Genomic DNA, 22,372 nt, shown 5'->3' on the forward strand with positions numbered 1-22,372 from the left:
AACTTGATAGTTTGGGAACAGGAATCTTTTTTTGATAGAAAGATTGGCTTGTTAACTGAATTATGCAATTATAAGTAAATGTGGTCACAGCTGCTTTTGATTTTTTTTGTTATACACCTGACTGGAAACAACAGGTTTTTACAAATATTTTTCCATTTCTTACACTGACACCTAGTGTTCACTATTTCTGATATTTTAAATATTAAAATTTGGGTATTAATAGCTATGGAACTAGATTTTGATTCAACACTTACAGAAGTATACCTTGTCACAGTTCAATAACTTATTTTTTGTGCCAGTATATATAGTTTTTCTAGTTCTTGATATGTATGACCAGTTCAATGTGCCAAAGCTTAAGCATAGTTTTTGAGGTAGAAGTTTTTAAAATCTAGATTCTGAAAATCCACTGTTTTATAATGTACACAACTACTTAAATTCACAAATTCAAGTGAGTGATTTGATATATGTGAGTTCAAACCTTGGCTCATGGAGATAACAAAACCACACTTACTCACACAAGCATGAGAAGAATGAAGCAAAGCTATGTTGTTTACTATTTGGCCAGAAATGAAGCAAGGCTGAGTTGCTTATCATTTTGAAATGAGTGACTTAGTAATGCTATGTTCTTATGATTTCCTATGAGTTCCTAAGGATTGTTTAAAAGCTCAGATTGTCTTAGTGAAAAAGTTTCAAGGTCTAGATTAGTTTCAGATTTTCCTTAAGTGAAAATATATACTACATAATTTGGAGAAAATTTACTGGTGCAGTAAGCAATTACTATATCAGAGATATTGAGGTGTGTGTGTGTGTAAGTAAAATGAAATTTGTTAATTTCATTAGTTCATGTCTTGTTAAAACAGTAACTAGCAAAATGAAAATTTTTGAACAAAATTAAATATTTAATTCATTTTAAGAATACAAAATGCAAAGACTAAATTTAAGGTCATTTCTAATAGAGTTGCTACAAACTTAATAGTTTTGAATATCCAAATGTATCTTTTAAAGAACATGACTTTCATATACCTGTAACCCAGATATTTTAAATATAAAGGGAAATAATCAAATTATACTTACTTCTAATAGTAGTTACACTGTCCTTAATATATTTCTATTTTTTATTTCTACCTTGTAAATCTGTTTGTGAATATATTTTCTCCAATGGGCAAAAATTATTCTTGCTTCGATCCATTCATCAAGTGTTTATTTATCCATTTGCTAGTTGACATATGCCATGTTAGACATTCAGGAGATAAAGTGTCTAGTGAAGTTGTCATTCATATTGTCTTGGTTAACCTAAAAGTAAGTACATCAAGCTCTTTTTAAGGGGGAGGATATCAGCGAGAGAGAGAGGATGAATATAGAATGTAATATGGATAAATGTTGTCAAAATAGTTTATTTGCATGATTCAAAATAGCATGAAGAAATCTGTTCACCTTGTTTTAGAAGTGGGAAGGGAAAGCAATTAGGGGGACAGTGAATTTGATCAGCATACATTGTATACATGTTTGGAAATGCCACAATGAAACATCTCTTGTACAACTAATGTATGCTAATAAGCTGTACAAAAATAGAGAAATGTAGAAAATGTAAGAAAAAAGATTTTTAATTTTTTGTATATTTCTCATGTGATCTTTTTGGAATGGATTTCAGTTATTTGTGAATAACTTTTTCAGAATTGTGAAGTTCACCTAAGAATCTAATTTCATAGAAATGAGGTATCTAGTATATCTCTAGCATGGGATATAAAAGCTCTGAAAGGAACTTGTCACATATAACAAAAAGGGGTTACAATGAAACTGACCAAAGAATATTATATGATGTGTGAAAATGACATAATGCAATTCCTTGCATTATGTATTTAATATATACCAATCGAAAGGAAGAGATAATTGTGTACTGAGTAGTTTTTCCTTGGTTTTACTGAATCTTAACTTGTAATTTAGAAATGTCACATCTACTTATATTGAATAGAATTTGGAGCACTAGTAAATGATGTATATAAATACTTTGTTTCTTGTATATAACTGTTTCTGAATATTTAAGTAAATATTTTACCTTCCTTTCGAAAACGCATGGATATGTAGTTTCTTTATTTGCAAGTTAATTTGCTTCCATTTTGTTCAAGTTACTTATTTCATTTAGAAGCCCAAATAAAGTATACCAAGGCATCTCACTTATATCCAACTCATTGAGAACTCACATGGCGTTTTCCTTTCTGTTCCAGATGCAAAAATTAGCTTAAATTGCTGGTAGAGTACTAGCCTTGAGCTCAGCGACATTAACCAGGCCCTGAGTTCAAACCCCACGACAGACAAAAAAAAAAAAAATAGAATTGTATTTGTCTTGGCTATTTTTCTGTTTCTATAACCAAGTATAGATACTTTCTAAGGAAAAGAAGTTGTTTAAACTCACCATTCTAGAGATTCAAGGGCATAGCTCTGCTTCTGGTAAGCTTTGATAAGGGCCTAATAGCAGCAGGTGGCATCAGCACAGTAGTAGTGCACATAGAGGAGGTCACAGGACAAGAAAGGATGCAAGTGTCTGGGGAAGGGGAAGTCTCAAATATTCTTAATGATAACCCATTCTCAAGGGAACCAGTTCATTCCTGCAAGACTGTCCATTTGTCAAAGTGATGACCACATTATGTTCTACTAGGTTTTTTCCATTTCATCACGGCTTTGTGTTAGGGACTTCTAACACATGAGCCTTTGCAGGTACTTTCAAACCATGTTCAAACCATAGTGGTATACTGCTATGCAATAGCATATGTCTAAGAAAGCACTGTGCTTGTGAACTGTTAATCTTATTTCAAAATCACTTTATGTAAATACATTTTACCCTACTCAGACTAGCTAGTCTCAAGCAGATTGTGAACCTGAGCTCAACCAATCTTTGCAGAGGGACAGTATCTGCTGTATTAGGAATGAATACCTGAGCAGAATGCCTGCTATGTGTGCTTGCTTGCCAGCTTTTTGGCAGATGGCACACCCTTCTTGCAGAATTAAATTTTGCCTTGCTGAGACAAGAAAAAAAAAAGAAAAAGAAAAGCAATGTATAATATACATATGTTAGTTTAAGAATACATTATTGCCCTAAATGCCAGAATCCTCTGAGTCTTTAGCAAGTTATGAATTTACTGGGTGGAGGGTATTGCTTGATGCTGATGGCTTCTGACTGATAAGGGTGGGGACTACTAAAGTTTGGGGTGGCCGCAGCCATTTCTTCATTGCCACCATATGAGTCTTTCCTCATATTACCCACAAGTAGAACTTCTGACACTAGCCATTTCTCTGCTTTGTGGACTAAGTTTATGTAATATCACAGCATCTTCACCAGGAGCAGATTCCATCTTAAGAAATCACTGCTCATCATGAGAAGCCACTCCTACTCCATTCAAATTTTGTCATGAGATTCTAGCAATTTGGGCCCGTCTTCAGGCTCTGCTAGCTCACTTGCTCTCTCCATCATAGGCATAGCTACCTCTTCCACGGAAGTCTTGACCTCCTTAACTTCCATAAGATTTGAGTCAGCTAGAGCCTTCTGAAAGGTATTTCTTAAATAGCAGGACTTAAAAGTAAACTGTGCTTCTTGATCCATGGGCTACAGAATGGATGTCCTGTGAGCTGAACAGGCATGAAAACAACATTCATCTCATTGTACAACTCTATCAGAGCTCTCAGATGAAGGCAGGCACTGTCAGTGAGCCATAATATTTTGAAAGGAATCTTTTTTTTTTTTTTTATTCCTAAGCAGTAGGTCTCAACAGTGGGTTTAAAATATTTGGTGAGCCATATTGTAAGCAGATGTGCTGTCATCCAGGCTTTGTTATTCCAGTTATAGAGCACATGCAAAGTAGATTTAATATAATTCATAAGGGCCATAGTGTTTTGAGCATTGACTTCAACTTGGAGTTACCAGCTACATCAGCCCCTAGGAAGAGACTCTTCCTGTCTTCACTATGAAGCAAAACATTGACTTCTCTTGAGCTGTGAGAAGTCCTATGTGGTGTCCTCCTCCAACATGGGGCTGTTTGACTGCTCTGCAAATTCTTTTTTGTGTAGCCTATAGCCAGAGGTGGCTAACTCGCTTCAGCTTCCACACCAGCCTTTGCTGGTCATCACCTTCTTTCCTTCCACCTCATGAACCAACCTCGGCTGGCTTCACATTTGTCTTCTACAGCTTCCTCCCCGCTCTCAGTCCTTGTATAGTTGAATAGCGTTAGGACTTTGCTCACGATTAGGCTTTAGCTTAAAGGAATCTTGTGACACTAGCACTCTCTCCATGTCGGCCACAGGACTATTTCACTTTCTTATCATTGCATGTGTTCACTGCACTAGCACTTTTCATTTCCTTCCAGAACTTTTCCTTTGTATGCAAAACTTGGTTGACTTTTTTGCAGTATCTTCACTAAACTGAATCATTTCTTGCTTTTGATTTCAAGTTAGAGATGTATAACTCTTTCTCCTGAACACATAGAAGCCATTATAGAGTTATTAGTTGGGCTGGGAATGTGGCTTAATGATAGAGTGCTTGCCTAGAGTTATTAGTTCCCTAATTTCAACATTGTTGACTATCAAGAAATAGAGAAGCCATAAGGGAAGGAGAGAGATGGAACCTCTAGACAGTGGAGCAGTCAGAAAATGCACCAAGCATATTGTCACCTTATGTGGGCAACCCAAAACAATTGTAGTAGTAACATCAAAAACACCACATAGCAGTGTGACCACTGGTACCTGAAGCCCTGGATCTAATAATAATGAAGTTTAAATTATTGAATTACCAAAGATTGACTAGAGACCCAGGGGAACCTTGCCATTACCAAAATGACACCAGTAGCCTTGCCTCATCCAGGTTTTCCCTGACCTTCCCTATATAAAACTATGCTGTTTGCGAAGAGCAGTCCAGCCAAAGAGGGATATCTGTAGACATGGAAGTCATTGGTATAGAATTGGGACTTAAAATACCAAGGATGTATGACCTCATTTAGTAAGAGCACTTAAGAAGAAGGGAAAGAGAAATGTCAGTGGTAAGCTGGACAGTGGCCCACTTTAAGGTAGTCTACCACTTTTAGGCTAAAGAAAAGAAGACCTAGGCAAAGAGTTTGAGCCTAGAAGTGTGATCTCTTGGTAATCAAATGAAGAATGAGCCATGAAAGAATCCATAAACTGCACGTCATTAAGATGAAAATGTTTTGCTCCATGGAAAACAAACTGTCCAGCCAAGCATGGCGGCATACACTTGTAATCTGGCTGTTCGAGGTAGTGGTAGGAGAGTCACAATCTGAGATCAGCTTACAAAAAGCACATGACTCCATCTGTAAAACAAAGCAAATGTAAACAGTTTAAGAGTTTCTTGCTGGAAAATTAGGCAACTTGTTGCCCTTACTCCTCTTTTCCCAGCCCTACCTCCAAGATGCAGGGCATCTTCTCTATGGGGATGGATGTAGGGTGAGGCTCAGGCTGAGGAGTGCACACTAATGGAGAATGTCTGATGTCAAGAGGACAGGCCTGTGGAGAGCCAAACAAGATCTTGGAAGTAGGAGGCTTAAGGCAGAGAGAATTGGAATATTCTGCAGACCCAGGCTTTGCAGAGGCCTGTTCTCTCTCACTTAGTCCTGTATACTCTACTCCGTGGCCTTTGTAACCCTACAGAGAAAGGGTTGGTTCTTTGATTTTGTGTAGTTTTCTTACATTATTCATCCATTTGAGTGACCCACATGCTTTTTTTTTTTTTTTTTTTGTCTTATCTTCTTGGAGTCTGGAGCTTCCCAGGAATTTATCCCACCTGACAGTCTTTTTTCCTGTGTTTGTATTGCAAGTTTTCAACCAGTCCTTCCTCTCATCTGATTTTGTTTAATTTCTATCTTTAAGGAATTTCTCAGTGTTTTAGTCTACTAATGTCATTCTTTATTTTCTGGAGTTGTTTTGATTTGGTCTTTTTCCCCTAAAACCATACATCTTTAAATTCAAATTACAAGAAATGTTAAGTATAAAAGAAGTTGAGACATGGACTACATGTGTTTTAAGCTTTCTCTAATTTTGTTTTTATTGGGTTTTTCTACTGATAGATGAAATTTGATTACCTATATGAAAATTATCTGTAGTATTTCCTCCAGCTCCATGGAACATGGCCACATTTATTCTTATGAATATTTCTCTTTTTTAGATTTATTTATTTGGTTATCTATTTATTTAGTGAGTTAGTTAGTTAGTGCCAGTCCTAGGGCTAGAACTCAGGGCCTGGGCACTGTCCTGAGTTTCTTTTGCTCAAGGCTGGCACTCTACCACTTGAGCCACAGCTCCACTTCAGGCTTTTTTAGTAGTTAATTGGAAATGAATCTCATGGACTTTCCTGCCGACGCTGGCATCAAACTTCAAGACTTCACCCCAAGATTCTCAGATCTCAGTCTCTTGAGTAGCTAGGATTACAGGCATGAGTCACTGTTTATAAATATTTATTGTATATTCATAGTAAGTGAAATCTTAAGCTAGGTACTTAAATACCGTTGCCTAAAGGAAAGAGCTAATAGTTAAAACTACCACTTAAAAAATGTAAAATCTTTCATCATTGACACCATATTTTAAGTATTTTATGCATTTCACTGTATTTTAAAATTACACAATTGCTTTGGCTCTAGAGAGTCTTGGTCTATACTGGTCATTGTAGGTGGGTAGGGCCTGATTGTGGCTCAGGTTCCCTCAGACTCTCTGTCCTTCCTTGTAGTATGTTCTTTCTGATGTCAGACCAGACCAAACAGCAGAGAAAACTTGTCCATCTGGTAACCATTACCTGTGGATGTATAGCTTGTCTGTGTCTTCTGGAAGTTGACTTCATGTTAAACAAAGGAAGCTGATCAAAAACAGCTGGAAAACCTTTGCTTAGTTCATGTTTTATACAGTCAGCATTAGGTTACATTCATATGACTGCATGTCTGCAGTTTAAAAAAAAGGTAAATCTTTTCCTTTTATTAACATTAGTGTAATCCTTATTTTATAGTTAACACAATTTTAATTGTTTCCCTGTTTAGCAGGAAAACTTAATGCCATTGACATCACTATGTATGTATTTCATACACCTTGGAAAAATAATGGCCCATTTATTGACTATATGTGCCACTGTTCATATATTTTGGATGCAGTCAAAATAAAAACAGTAGGTTGAAATATAATTTTCTAATTTAAAATTATGAGGTTAGTAAATGTAGGAACTTGCCAACTAAACAGGTAACAAACCATTAAATATATTATGTGAACTAATTATATAGATATTGAAAATTACTGTAGTAATACTCCCCTTGACACATGGCATTTATTATAATCCTAGGTACACACAAACAGCAATTTTAGATCATTATTATTTATGATAAGAAATGGCACAAAATTTTAACTCAAGAAGACTCCTTTTTTCTTAATGAATTTATAAAAACAGTGAACCTCAGAAGAATTAGTAATTCATCTTGGGTGTCTTTATCTGCCGGAACATTGTGTATGTTAAATGCCAATCATTTCTTCTGCCTGGAACTCGGCAGTTATTTAAAGAACAGTGTTGCAATCCTCACATGAATTTCTAACTGAATACAATTGGGAAAGCTTTGTAACACTAGTACCACAGTACTGGGGATTTGCTAGCATGAGATGGAATTCTGTGAGGAGAAAATGCTCCAGATAATGTAATGACTCAGGCATACCAGTCTAAGCAGAAAACAGTAAGTGTTTCTCTCCCTCCAGATATTTTTATATTCAGTGGTTGTTTTACAAATGAGTAGCATTGTTTTGATGGAAATGTTCTAGTCTAGAAAAAGTGTTGCTCACAAATTCCATGTAGGTAGAGAAGCCAAGGACAGTTCTGATCCTTTGACTACAGTAATGTTCAGCTAGACCATCTCTAGTATTATGGCTCCTCTTTATAAAGGCGCTTTCTCAGGCCTTAGTAAGCCACCAGACTTCAGGAAGACTTTCTCAAGTGCTTTCTCAAGCACACACATGGCAGGGGGGAGGGGGACTGAAAGCAAGGAAATAATTCTCAAAATTCGTATTGTAATACAGTGACAGTTCTTTTTAAAACTATATGAGATTGGTGGCTCCCACCTGTAATCCTACCTACTCAGGAAGCTGAGATCTGAGGATCAAGGTTCAAAGGGAACTCAGGCAAGAAAGTCCACGAAACTATGGCTCATCCTTGAGCAAAAAAGCTAAGGGACAGCATCTAGGCCCTGAGTTCAAGCCCCAATACTGACACAAGAAAACACCACCACCAAAACCCGGTATCTGAATGGGAGTTGCTCTGGTTGTAATGTGTTCTCTACATATGCATAAGGCTGTGAGTGGGACCCTAGCATTGAAAAAATAATAATAAAATTAGGATGTCTTTTTGCTAAAAAGGCTACTAACCATGTTATCTTCTGAGAAATGACCAGGGAGATTCAAGTCATACATAGTATTGTGTTACAAAATTTAAGGTAAATTAATACACACATTTTAACACAAAATAGAATAGATAGCACATACTTGGAATTCAGTAGCTATATATTTGTTCATTATACTTGGTGCAGGAAGACCTAATTATATTTAATGCTTTGTTTTAAACTCTAATATGTATATACAATGTTATGATATATATATTATTTGTATGCATAAAATTAATACACAATACAGATTTTAGACAATATATACTCTCATGAAACTTTTCCCAGCAAGGAATAACATTTCTATTACTTTGCGGGTGCCCTTGCACTCATTGGAGAGCACCTGCCTAGCAAAGGCTCAGTAACATCTCTTATTTTTAAAGCAATAGAGATAAAGCTCCTTTGATTTTATTGCTTTATACTTGAAGATGCTTTTCTTAGGTTTTGGTTAACTATCAAGCTTCAACTACTATAAAACCAGCAGAGTCTTTGAGTAACATTTCAACAATTTGGTCTTTAAGCATTACAGATTTCTTTTCTCTTCCATGGAAATATTCATAGATCAATTAATTCTGTTAGTATAGAGTGGAAGTATTATCTAACTTTTTTTTTAATAGTTGTTTCTGGCAGTACTGAGATGTGAACTCAGGGCCCTGTGCTTGATTGGCTAATGTCTAGCACTTAAGGCATGCCTGCAGCCTGGTTTTTCCACAGCTTATTTTGCTAATATATCTCCTTCATATGCTCATATAAAATAACAATTTTCTTTAAAGCACTTTTAAAATACAATTAAAATAAAAATCCCAACTCAATTCTTCTCAGGCTACCTGAAGCAAGGATCTAGTTTTGTTTCTTCACTTTTCTGAAATACTGGAGACAATGTCACTGCAGTGCTAGAGGATTATAACCATGGCCAAGCAATCTCATTTTCTTCTTAGATAAGACTAATCATAGTTTGTGTTCTAACTTTGGTCAATATTGCTCAATATTTTGAGTACAACTCATAGGAAAACATTTTATCAGTTTAATTGACAGAATCTTGTTCTCTTATTGCTAAAATGGTGATCTCACTGTGGTTTTAGAGGTTTGATGACATACATGGTCTATATTGCCTAATTCCTCTAAAAGTGGAGATTTTGAGATCAGACTGCAAGTCATTATCATTTTAAAGCCACAGTCTCTCATCAGAAGGCAGGGATAGTATCACTCTGACCTCAAAGCATTATCTGACACATTGTACTATGGGCAACATACAGTTTAACTCAATAGTCATTCCCATCCAGACCACTGTAGAGTGGTCATTAGCATTGCAGTTGTAGTTTGTGAAAGTGATAGGAGATAATCTTCTTGTAGAGCTGGCTCTCAGAGACCATTGAGTCAAGTGTAATGCCAGAAGCCTATTTCTTTTGCTAGGTCTGAACATCAGAAATCTATCAAATTGAAAGAGAGTTGACTAGAAGGTATTGAGGTTGGTCTCTAGTAACAAGCTATACAAAATTGAGGTCTTTCTTCCCAGGAAGCAGGATGAGCTGGGTTCTCCTCTGTGACTGTCATAGAGTGCTAGCCCAGAAGTACAAGGTTCTGAATTTAAACTAGAGTATCACTGAAAAAAAAAAAAAGTGACTCATGCCTGTAATCCTAGTTATTCAGGAGTCTGAGATCTGAGTGTCATTGTTCAGTGCTAGCCTAGGCAGAAAAGTTTGTGAGCCTTTTATCTGCAATAAATGATCAAAAAAGCCAAAAGTGGAGCTGTGGTTCAAATGGTAAAGCGCTAGCCTTGAGCAAAAGAAGCTCAGGGACAGTGTCCAAGACCCCATGTTCAAGCCCCAGGACCAGCAAAAAAAAAAAAAAAAAAAAAAAAAAAAGGCAATAATCCCAAGACTTACAAAGATATTTCTCAATATTTTTGTCACCTATGTGTGCATATTTGTATGCATATTCAGGTATTTTATCTATAAACAAATTCATTTTCCTGCAACTGTTGTACTTTTCCTGTGGGGTACTATCTGTATTAGTGAAACTTAAATACAAGAAGTCAGCCTGACTTTTTCCTTTCCCAGGCATACATCCCACCTACCTTTTTCTTCCCTTGTGCCTAGTTTTTGGTTTCTAAAATGCCCATATTCAATTTGATATGCTTCTTCTCACCCCACCTTTCTTGCTGTCTTGGACATTATACAATATTCTACCTAAGGGTAAATCGTCTGTGCATTCCCAGCTGCTGGTGTCGTGTCCAGTACACGATTCAGGCATTTGGGGTAAGGAATAGTTTGTGTTTCTCTGGTAATGTCTGTTAGTAATAATGGGGCATTTTCTAAGAACTGTGCTTATGTAGAGAATGTGTTTTGCTATTGCTTTAAATTTGGTTAAATAAGACTGTCTGAGTCAAAAGTGTTTAATTATGTTGACAATCATTATCCTCTGAGAAATGCAGACTATACATTATTCCGCCATTTGTATGAATGAGTTTTTGCAAAGCTCTTGTAAAGTACTCATGCCATAGTTTCCTAAGAAACCTTTCAGTGAAACTGATATGAGTAGGTGTCTCACAATCTTTCTTCATTCATCTTCTTGTCACCTTCTGGCAAGCAAAAATCTCATGCCCATTTTAAACATAATTTTAAGTTTTTCTTTTTTTGTGTGCTATGGTTTAATTTCAGGCCCTTCTACTTGTTAGGCAGGTGTTTTACCGTTCAACTCATGCTTCCAGCCCTTTTTTCCTTTGGTTTATTTTTCAGGAAAGTCCATGAGACTCTTTTTTCCAATTAAACAGCAAAGAGCCAGTAGTGGAGGTATGGGTCAAGTGATAAAAAGCTTTCCTTGAGTGGGGGGCGGGGGGGAAATCCCACTAAGGGACAGTGTCCAGGCCCTGAGTTCAAGCTCCAGTACTGGTGCGCTGGTGCGGGAACACACACAGGTATATACTGAATCTCCTAACATTTGGATCAGTTTCTCAGTTTTTTATGTTGTGCTGGTCTGACCACTCACACGCCATACTTGTTTGGTTCCAGAGGCTGTGTAATAAACTGGGTAGGGCTCCCCCCTTAAACTGTTTTTCTCCTTCAGGGTTTTTCTCACTTGTCCTTATATGTTTATTTCCCTGGCACAGAGGCAGTAACCAATGAATATTTAGCTTCTTACTGAGAAGTATCTGGACTGTACTTTTCTGTGGCTCATAAATTGACTGAGAAGGATTTGCAGAATGCTTTCAGTGTCAATAGGATTAGAGACATATGACCATTTAGACAGACTACTTCTAAAAGCAGTTGTTTGATTTTGTTTGTTAGATTCTGATATTAGATAGGTTAGAGAATTTTCATTTAAGAAAAGGAAGAAGAAGAAGAAGAGGGGAAGCTCTTAGTTTCAGAACAGCTGGTGGCTCTGTTGTTAAGAATTGGGTAAAAGCTACAAACTTTTGTGTGGATGTGTCATTTGCAATATGATATTCACACATGGTAGACATTCATTGCCTTAGGAGCAACTAATTGAATACCTCCCTTAATCAACGTAGTTGCGCCTATGATGTGTTTGAGAAGAATTCAGAGATCTCACTACTGTGATATTCTTGTCTTAAGGACAATGTGTTCCCTCAACAAAAAGGTCAAGTTCTTGAGTTGTGACGAGAGAGTAGTTTCATTTCTTATAATACCAATTCCCAAAGTGTAGTCTCCACAGACCACTCATGGTTCCCTAGGATCCTCTGGGTGGTCTGCCAGCTGGTTTTTTGAATTTCAGTGTTTATAGTATGACAGTGTCTTTTATAGTAAGGATTAATAATTTTCTTATGACATTTCTAAAGTATTTTCTCAGATGCTATTCTTCTAATGAATAATGATGAAGTTTCTCTTCAGTGGCATAATGGGTATAGGTAGATTGTAGCCCATTTATTCCTTTGTCTTCTCTTGAAATAATCCACATTAAATCAAGAACAATTTAGAGATAGTCAAATTTTTATGATTTCTGTTTTGTTTTAAGCACTGGGGATTAAACCAGGGCCTTACACACACGAGACAAGTACTCTACCACTTGAGTTTTGCCTCCTGCCCTACTTACTTTTATTTTTTTATTTTAATTTTGAGATATTTTTATTTATTTTAATTTTTGAGATAAGGTCTTACTCCCACCTTTGCACTGCTGGCCTTGAATTCTTTTTTAAATTTTATTTTATTGTGAAGATGCTGTACAGAGGGGTTACAAGTACATGAGTAAGGTAATTAGTTCATTTCTTGTCTAGTATTATTACTCCTCCTTTGTTGTTCTCCCACTATCCCTTCCCTCTCCCACATCCCTCACTCCTCCCCCCCCCCAAGTTATACAATTTGTTTCCAATATAGTGTTTTGTGGGTATCATTGTTGTATTGGGTCATGCTGTGTCCTTGTTCCTGTCTCTGCTTCCCAAGTAGCTGGAATTACAGGTATACACTGCCATACGTAGCTTATTTGTGTGATTATTAAAATTGGAGAAGCTCACCAATAGCAATTTGAAATACTAAACTTACTATTTTTAATTGATATTCCAGTTTACTTGCCTTAAAATTTACTTCTGTCAACTAGAAAGTGATGGTTTTGTTTTCCGTCTGGAGGAGATTCCATCTTAGAACCTGAAACATAAAAATCTAAGATGATACTTTAAACTAACAGCTGGTGTCACCTGGCCAGAAACCCAACAGACCTGGACTTATTTCAGATGCCTGACTCCATCAACTAGTAGTCTGGGAATTGTTATCAAGTTAGTTATACCATGTCTACACTCTTGGTGTGGTACCTGAGACATGAACTCATTCAGTAAACATCCATGGCTTACTCTAATACTGGATGTTAGGGTTGCATAATTGGATAGGATGTTGGTGCTGAGCTCGAAAGATTTTGCAAATGATGGCAGTAAGAAGGAAAATCTATGCCTAAACTATAATGCTGTCCCTAATACAGCAGTGTTTTGGGCATTCTGAGAACCAGAGTTCTAAGGAACTTTTCCAGACATTCTAGAATCTGAGTAAACTTTTGAAGGTTGAGCAGAAATTCCCTAAACAAAATTGAGGTTATCCAACCTGATGGGACAGTACATTCAAAGGCATATAGCAGGATGTACTGCTTTTTGCCCACAGCAGTAAAGAGTACTTAGGTACAGGTATAGGTGTTTGGACAAGATGAAGAGATGAGTAAGTGGGCCCAGCTCCTGAAACTAACTCTCCCCCTCACAGTTGCCATGCTATGTAAATAGTACAGAATTGTCATTTTCAGTGTTCTAGGAATGAAAGAACTGTAGCAGCTCCACTTGAATGAAATAATTCAGCTCTTAACAATTAAAGCACAGGGAAAATGTCCTTTTCTGAGTCATATACATTAAATGAATAATTCAGCTTGTAAATGATGTATTTCTGAGTTTCTTACTTTTTTTGGAAGTTAGTGAGTGGTTCTTGAAAGTCCTGGATTGTTCGTAGCTTCAGTGCTTGCATTTAAAGTTGGTTTTCTTCCTAATGAGTTGTAGCTGAATTTAAGTGTCTGTCCCAACATCTATAAATTTTAAGTTACTGAAAGCTAGATTACTAGGATTTTGTCAAATAGTAGTTAGGCATAAATGTCATGTGGTGATCTTTGTTGATGAATTGTTCCGTGTGTGTTTGGGTTGCCTCACACACTTGAGGGAGGCTCTGAAAGTCAGGTAAAGACTTTCGCCTACTTCCTTTCTTCTGCTCATTACTGTAGTTACTGGGATAACAGGCACATGCCACCATATCTAGCTTCTCTCCACAAAAATGGACTTTCACAGACTTTTCTGCCAGGGCTGTCCTGGAATCACAGGCCTCCCAATCTCATTTTCCCATGTGGCTTTGGATGACAGGCATGAGCCTGTGTGCGTGTGTGTATAAAACTTTTTTTTTTTTTTTTTTGGATCGATTGTAGGGCTTGAACTCCGGGCCTGAACACTGTCCCTCAGCTCTTCAGCTCAAGGCTAGCACTCTACCACTTGAGCTACAGCGCCACTTCCAGTTTATTGGAGATAAGAGTTTCACGGACTTTCCTTCCTGGGCTGGCTTTGAACCATGATTCTCAGATCTCAGCCTCCTGAGTAACTAGGATTACCGGCGTGAGCCACCAGCGCCCAACTTTACATATATATAAAACTTGAGAAGGAGTTTTTTTTTTAATCATAAAACCTAATTCAAAGTGTTTATGTTATGCCGTAATCTATGTATCTTTTAATATAAAAATAATGTTTTAATTATTCTCTAATACTAATGTTAATATTATAATATGTTAATATCTCTAATATAATGTTAATATTTCTGGGAGATGTGCTTCACATTCATCTCTTAACTTTACACCTTGATGCCTTCATACTGTGATATCTCCTGTAGAAGTCTATAATCATCTCATAACCCTCAGGAGTAGTAGTTACTATTATCCCCTATTTCAAGTGAGGAATTTGGAGCCTAGAAAGATGTAGCTACTGAGTGTTGAGAATTTGCAGATACTTTTGCAATGTCCTGTTGGTAAAAGACTGAAAATGTTTAGATTTAAAAAGCAACAATGGCTGGATAGGTGACGGCATGTAATTTATATTTCTATGCATTTTATGTTCTTCCTGGAAATGTCCTTGTAAGTGGTTTTCCTAGTCTGGAAAGTGCCATTACAATACATTAATTTTGATGTTTGTAAATAAGTGGCCAACATTATTGTATGTGAGTTGACTGTTGCATTGTATTCTGTCCTCATTTGGTCATTCTTATTTCTTCTTGATCAACCTCATCTCTTAGTTTCTCCTAGTCTCTAGTGTCTGTAATCTGCTGTCCACCTACCTGATATGCTAGCCTCGACCACTCTCCCACAACTGAGTTCCTATTGAATGGCTAGAGGCCAATAATCTTTTAGGCCCCAGATCTCAGTTAAGGTGCCATGCCCTCATGGAGGTATTCCTTAGCACCTGTTGAGTATAGATGCCTTCCCTGTATCAACGAAGATTGTATGCATTATGGTCTAGAACATCGTACAAAAGTGTAAATTTTTTTCCTTGTTACATAACAGTCTACCTGATTTCATTATTTCTTATGGTTCAGTGACTTGGCTTAGCTGAGGGTTCTGTTGGTCATATGTACAATCTCTGTCTCACATGGTTATAGTTCAGTGGCCTTTGAAGCTAAGCCATGTGGTGTCTCAGCCAGGATCCTGATGAAGAGTGGGTTTCTCTTCTTTGTAGACTCAGGGCCCCTGTGTATCAAATCCCTCTGTAAAGATGATCCTGTGAGATACTATATTATTGTCCATGTAGGTAGTCCTAGAACATCCATTGTTTACTTAAGGCATGAATCCAGGAGGAGCTGACATTGGAGGTGTATTTGGAGACTAGAAACCTCAATGTGTGGTTTTTTTGTGTGTGGATTTTTCAACCATGGATAAGCATAGCTCTCTGATCCTTACATAACATCTACTGAAGATGAAATCTTACTGTTTTCTTTAGCTAGCTGGCTATCATGTGCCAAACTGTTGATATATTTTCTCTGAAATCATCCCTGTTTTTCCATCTTCATCCATCCATTTTGGCATTCTATTGTCCTCTACGTTCAAGGTCTTTTTTCCTGTTTCATTTCTCTAGTCTCTTTGTTTATTTGTTTGTTTGTTGTTGTAGCGTCTCTTAATCTCTAAGGTCCCAATACAGTTACATCACCACTTTTACCTTCTCACCTGACTGAAATCACTGAATACATAAGCCAACTTGCTTAAAATTTTGTTTTATAGCCCACTTCTTTATTTAGTTTCATATGTATCTACAAGTAATCCATATCTATTTCTGAACAAATGTGAACCTCCTGTCAATGTAAATAAAAATATTTCTCTAGCTTCATGTATTTTTTTTTCTTTTGTTGGTTGTGGGGCTTGAGCTCTGGGCCTGGGTGCTGTCCCTCAGCTCTTCAGCTCAAGGCTAGCACTCTTACCACTTGAGCCACTGTGCCACTTCCGGCTTTCTGAGGGGTTTATTAGAGATAAGAGTCTCATAGACTTTCCTGCCTGGGCTGGCTTTGAACACGATCCTCAGATCTCAGCCTCCTGGTGCAGGTGTGAGCCACCGGCACTGGGCTTAGCTTCATGTATTTTAAGATTACCTTTCCTAGACTCTGTTTCTGCTTGTTCCACAAGTTGTTTTTTAGGCTTCCTGTACATCTGTCACCCTGGGACCTCCTACCCTTTCTGTCCCATTGGACACAAACCAGGGACACACACACATGATTTTTTCCCCTTACTCTGGTGGAACATATTCTGCATTAGCTCCACAACAAGAGTCTATGACTGATGAATTTTCATATAATTTGCATGTTTGATACTAATGTACCTTCACCTTTTTGCTTTTGTGTGAAAACTTTTTGATTATGAGTTGTTACTTCAGGATTTTAAGACATTTCTTCATTCTTTGTTGGTGTTCAGGGTTGTTGGTGAGGTGACATTTAGCTTTTTCATGTGGACTGTTTTCCTTTTCTTTATGTTTTCAGTGCCTATTCTTTTGTCCTCAACATGTTTTTCAAAGTTTTACATTTGATTTATTTTAGTATAACAGAGTTAAAGTAGAAGGAAATAGAAAAATAGAAAAACATTTTCTGTTTCCTTCGCAGGACATAGAAGTTAAAGACTCATGTCCTCAGCATTCTGAAATGTTACCAAATATCTAGAATTTTTAATAGGACATACTGTATATCCTATGTGAGCTACTTTTCTGATATTAACTACCCTCATAGGACATTTTAACCTCCTTTCTTCCCTCCAACACTTGAAAGCACAGCCCTGCTCCAGAACTTTTGCACTTTTTCCCTACTGCATGGCATGTTTTTCTCTCATATACACATAAGGTTTTTCTCCCATATACCTACAAGGTTCTTCCCTTACTTCTAGTTCTGTTTGTTCAAAAGGTACTTGAATAGTGGTTGGTACTCACCTTATGTGAAGTAACCCACAACACCCATACCCACAGCCCTTAATCTACCTACTCTTCTGATTTGGGCATAGGAATTCCTGCAAGATGTTAATTTGCTCATTATTAATTATCTCCTGACTACAAATTAATAAGCCCAATGACAGATGGACTTTATTTTGTGTTCTATCAAGAATTATGTCAATATTTTGAGAATGAAATGCTTGTGACTTAGTATGTAGGTGTGACTTGATATTGTCGTTTTTAATCCTAGTGTTTAGCATTTAGTGGCTTTATTCTAAAATTTATATTCTTTACTTTTGGGAATGTTTTCTCTTTTTTTGTCAGTTGTGGGGCCAGAATTCTGGGCCTGGGCGCTGTCCCTCAGCTCTTTAGCTCAAGGCTAGTGTTCTACCACTTGAGTCACAGCACCACTTCCGGCATTTTCTGCTTCTGTGGTGCTGAGGAATCGAACCCAGGGCCTCATGCATGCAAGGCAAGCGCTCCACCCCAAGCCACCTTCCCAGGCCTGTAATTATCTTTAAGTAATTGTACAAGTTAGTTTCCACTTAACGCAGCAGTTTATGCATCCAATGCATTTTGATCACTGTCACCCCTTATCATTCTCCCTGTGTCCTCCCAATCCTGTCTCATCCCTTGATTTTCTTAATTTTGTAGGGTATACATTGAATTTTATGACTGCATTCTCCCTACTCCTTCTTCTCTTTGGATTGTTTTGTTGATTAACTTCTTTTTTTTTCACATCTTTGTCTTTTTGAACCAAGGTTTTAGATATTGGCCTTTTGATATTTTGTTAGTTTGTTGTTTTTTGTTTATTTGTTTAATTTTGAGAGAGTCTTGCTATGTAGCCTAGGTTGGTCTCAAACTCATGATTCTCCTGCCTCTAGCTCTACAGTGCTGAGATTGCAGGCCTGTACCACCCACACTCAGTTTTGGAGTTGCTATAAGCCTCTACTTTTCTTATCTTTATGACTTTTCATTTCCTTCCTTGGTTAATTTTTATATAGTGTTTAATAAGTGTGTGTCCTTTAGAAAAGCAAATAAAATGCAAAGTGAGTTTACTCATGATTATTTGGAAATTTGTAAATATTTATTGGAAATGTCATTAAAGTAAATAGTTTGTGGTAGTTTTTTGAGTTCATATTTATGATATGCCTAGGATAGTACAGTAAGCAAATTAACTAACGTGTGGCATAAATATTGATGGAGGTGAAGGAACACCAGAGTCTACACATCTGTAACACTGGAATTTAGTTAGTTGTTGAAAATTACTCCCACTTTCCCTTAACTAGCAAGGAGAAGATAGATGGAGTTCTCACCAGGTTGCATACTAGCATTTTTCATTTTAACTATATATACTAGATCCTTGTAGACAGAGAGTGCTAAGCATACACAGGAACAAATATTTTTGAAAGCCTGATTATCATTAACTATGATAGGTAGTTCACATATACAATTTTGTAAGGGTGGACACAAAGCCCTGAAATACAAGTGTCATTACATTCTATTAAAAATGGAGACATGAAGGTAATTGATATTACCTCATTATTAATTATCTCCTGACTACAAATTAATAAGCCCAATGACAGATGGACTTTATTTTGTGTTCTATCAAGAATTATGTCAATATTTTGAGAATGAAATGCTTGTGACTTAGTATGTAGGTGTGACTTGATATTGTCGTTTTTAATCTTAGTGTTTAGCATTTAGTGGCTAAATGTAACCAGTATCACATCTGATGCACATTTTCAGAGTAGATTTGTTTTGCTCCATATGAAAAATCTTTCCCTACTTCAAAAACTGAAACATATGTGTATAACAGGAATATTTATGGAAAATTATCAGAGACTGTTAAAAATACCAGAAAGCTATATTAGTAATTTGTTTTTGGTTTTGTTTTTTTTTTTGGTCAGTCCTGGGCTTGAACTCAGGGCCGGGCCTGCATGCTGTTCCTGAGCCTCTTTATGTTCAAGGCTAGCACTGTACCACTTGAGCCACAGTACCACTTCCAGCCTTTTCTGAGTGGTTTATTAGAGACAAGAGTCTCACAAACTTTCTTGCTCAGGCTGGCTTTGAACCTCAATCCTCAGATCTCAGTCTCCTGAGTAGTTAGGATTATAGGTGTGAGTTACCAGCACCTGGCTAAATTGCTAATTTTGTCAAAGTCCTGTAACATAACTGAAAAAGTTACTGGAATATATATATATATATATATATATATATATATATATATATAAGTTTCCCTGAAGAAACTATTAAATCTTAAAAGACTAGTTATCAGCTATCTATGGAATACAGTGATAGAAGCAATAATCTTCTAGCAGAAATTCTAAAATCCTATCTTTATCTTTTTAAAGTTCTGAGTTACTGTTTCTTATTTGGAAAATACTTCTCTGTGAGAAATCTATGAAGCACTATTATCTCTGAACCTATAACATTTTTGCGAAGATTAGAAGAAAATAATTTGGGAAAAATGTATGAAAGCATCTCATAGTGCTTTCAACAAAGGCTAATTCATTCTTCTAAACTCTTGTTATTGCTACTCCTCTTAAATTAAGTTTTGGAACCTGGAATTACAATTACTAGGTCTTCTAGTTTCCACATTGTTTATTTGGTAGGGATACTTCTCACCCATTTCTATTTTTAGGTTGTCTGAACAGAAATATTTTTTAAAGCAGGCAAAATACCTTTAGCTGTTTAGGGAGAAAGTGGCCTTGTGATGTTGTCCTTGGTGAATCTGAAGACTCGTGTGATATTGGCTATCTCCTTTTGGGCGATAGCTCCCATTCTTTTCTCTTTTTTTTTTCTTTTCCTTTTTTTCCCACCTTTCTTCATCTTTTCTTTATTCTGGGAGGTTCGCCTTACCACATCTCACTTGCTCTCTGCTTTCTTATTGAGTTTGGCCATAGCCCTCAACTTATTTACAATTTTAGTTTGGGGTAGCTGCTGCCTCCTCTTGTTCTGTAAGCCTAGATATAGTAATGCTTCTCTGCTCTTGTTCTGTAAGCCTAGATATAGTAATGCTTCTCTGCTCTTGTTCTGTAAGCCTAGATATAGTAATGCTTCTCTGCTCTTGTTCTGTAAGCCTAGATATAGTAATGCTTCTCTGCTGTTGTTCTGTAAGCCTAGATATAGTAATGCTTCTCTGCTCTTGTTCTGTAAGCCTAGATATAGTAATGCTTCTCTGCTATTTTTGGACTTAGGAGCAAGGAACTAGGGAGGCAGGGGCAACAAGGTACCACACTAGCTCTTCTGTGGTTTCCCTAACCATGTCTCTCAGATTTTTAAATATTCCTGTATTTAAGCTCTTCCTCTGTTTATCCAGTTTAAGTATTCTGTTTTCCTCCAAGCCCCTGATTGATAAACATACGTATAAATCAATACTATGATCCCATATGGGGTCAGTCTCAAAGGCATCCTAGACCCACATATATCAATTGAAATTCAGCCAGATAAATTTGAAAATTGAGGGTTCTGGTTTGTTTTGTTTTCAAAATCCTCATTAAAGACTAGGAGATAAAATCTGATTTACCTTTAGGCTAAATCTTCATCATGGCTAGTATCTGAGTATTAACTCCAGATGAGCAAAGATTAATTTTAGACATATTAATCTCTAACAGTGTCTTTGAGAGTTTTTTTTATAATGAATAACCTTAAAGAAGGGCTAGTGATGCAGTAGGGTGGTAGAGCATTTGCCTGGCATGTGCAAAGCCCAGAATTCAATCCCCAGCAGCACAAATAACAGCAACAATAATAACCATCTTAATGAAGCTTCCTTTCTGTGTAACATTTGCAGTGGTGTTAGCTTAATGTTCTCTTGGCAATATAATACATAAATTATGACACTTACTTTGTAATTCTTAGGTTCCCAACATCAGTGGATTCAATTGATTTATTTCAGAATAAACTTTGTAATAATATCTGCTGTCATTGGTTGTATGTTTTAACTAAAAAATCTGTCTGTAGGCTCTTGTGAGGTTAAAGACTGTGTTTTGTTTCCTTCCTCTTGTTTGGTTGGTTGCTTGCTTCTTTTGCTTTGCTTTAAAATAGTGTAATTTCTTGTTTCCAACCCCATGACTAGCCTATAGGCTCAATAACTGAATACTGAATGAATACTAAATGAATAAACCAGGGATCAGTGTTTAGTTAGAAGTAATAGAACTTTTGGATGTGAAAGCAAATCTGGCTGCAGTGTCTGTCACCCCATTGGTTGCCAAGGCTGACGGCTGCTCTGCCTGAATAAGCAGGTGCCCTCTTCCTCCCTCAGCGTTCTATGAGTGTTCCTCCTGAACTGTGTACTTGGTGGAAGAGGAGGGAGGGCCATGCTGGAGAGAGAGAGAGAGAGAGAGAGAGAGAGAGAGAGAGAGAGAGAGAGAGAGAGAGAGAGAGACTGTCTGTCTGTCTGTCTGTCTGTCTGTCTGTCTCTGTGTGTACGTGTATCTGCACTCACCCACATGAATCTGCACTCACCCATCTGAACCTTCATCTTCCAGATCCATGCCATCTATTTCATTTTGGCTTCGTCTACTGTACTGTTTGAAGGTCTGTCCTTCTGTATACTACAGAAGGTTTGTTTGTCTTGATGTGTTAGTGGTTTCCAGCACATTTAATTATGAACCACATGTACACAGAACCAGAGTAACATTCAATAGTCCTTAGCCTTCCTCCTTTAGTTCCTGTGCCTGTTTCCCTATATTTGCCATATGGTTGATAATGTTAACTGGCTTTTGCCTAATTGCCATGTTATGTAATTTGCATACGTATTGATGGAGAGTTTCCTTCTGGAAGGGGAGTCTTCTCCTCGTGATGAGATCTTTGCAAAGTAGAATGATAGTGCTGATATCATACAAGCTACCCATGTTGCACAATGGAAAGAGAGGCACTACATCTCTCACTTTGCTTGAGTTAGTAAGGATCTTGGAAGGCTGGGGACATCTTGCTTTTATCTTTGAAGGATCTTGGGTCCTGTCTTCTCTGTGCTATTTACCCTCTCAGAATTTGACCATGTGAATATTGCTGGGTAATTATATGCTGATTTGTATGA

At 37.1% G+C, this 22,372-nt stretch overlaps 1 protein-coding gene and 1 long non-coding RNA gene across 9 annotated transcripts in view; one reads left to right on the forward strand and one right to left on the reverse strand.

Annotated features, from left to right (window-relative positions):
• Supt3h (SPT3 homolog, SAGA and STAGA complex component) overlaps window positions 1-22,372 on the forward strand; it is a 249,902-nt gene that overhangs the window by 115,458 nt on the left and 112,072 nt on the right. The window lies entirely within an intron of this gene.
• On the reverse strand, window positions 5,182-13,323 carry LOC138827733 (uncharacterized). 2 transcript variants are annotated; one of them, XR_011372168.1, is made up of 3 exons: window positions 13,210-13,323; window positions 12,935-13,006; window positions 5,182-5,315 (listed from the first exon to the last, which is right to left on the reverse strand). It is a non-coding gene; the product is annotated as an uncharacterized lncRNA (long non-coding RNA). The 2 variants fall into 2 exon arrangements; XR_011372169.1 differs by having other exon boundaries at window positions 13,171-13,323.

Source organism: Dipodomys merriami, unplaced genomic scaffold, assembly GCF_024711535.1.
Source record: "Dipodomys merriami isolate MVZ:Mamm:240054 unplaced genomic scaffold, mDipMer1.0.p SCAF_16, whole genome shotgun sequence".
In the NCBI taxonomy this organism is placed as follows: Eukaryota; Metazoa; Chordata; class Mammalia; order Rodentia; family Heteromyidae; genus Dipodomys; species Dipodomys merriami.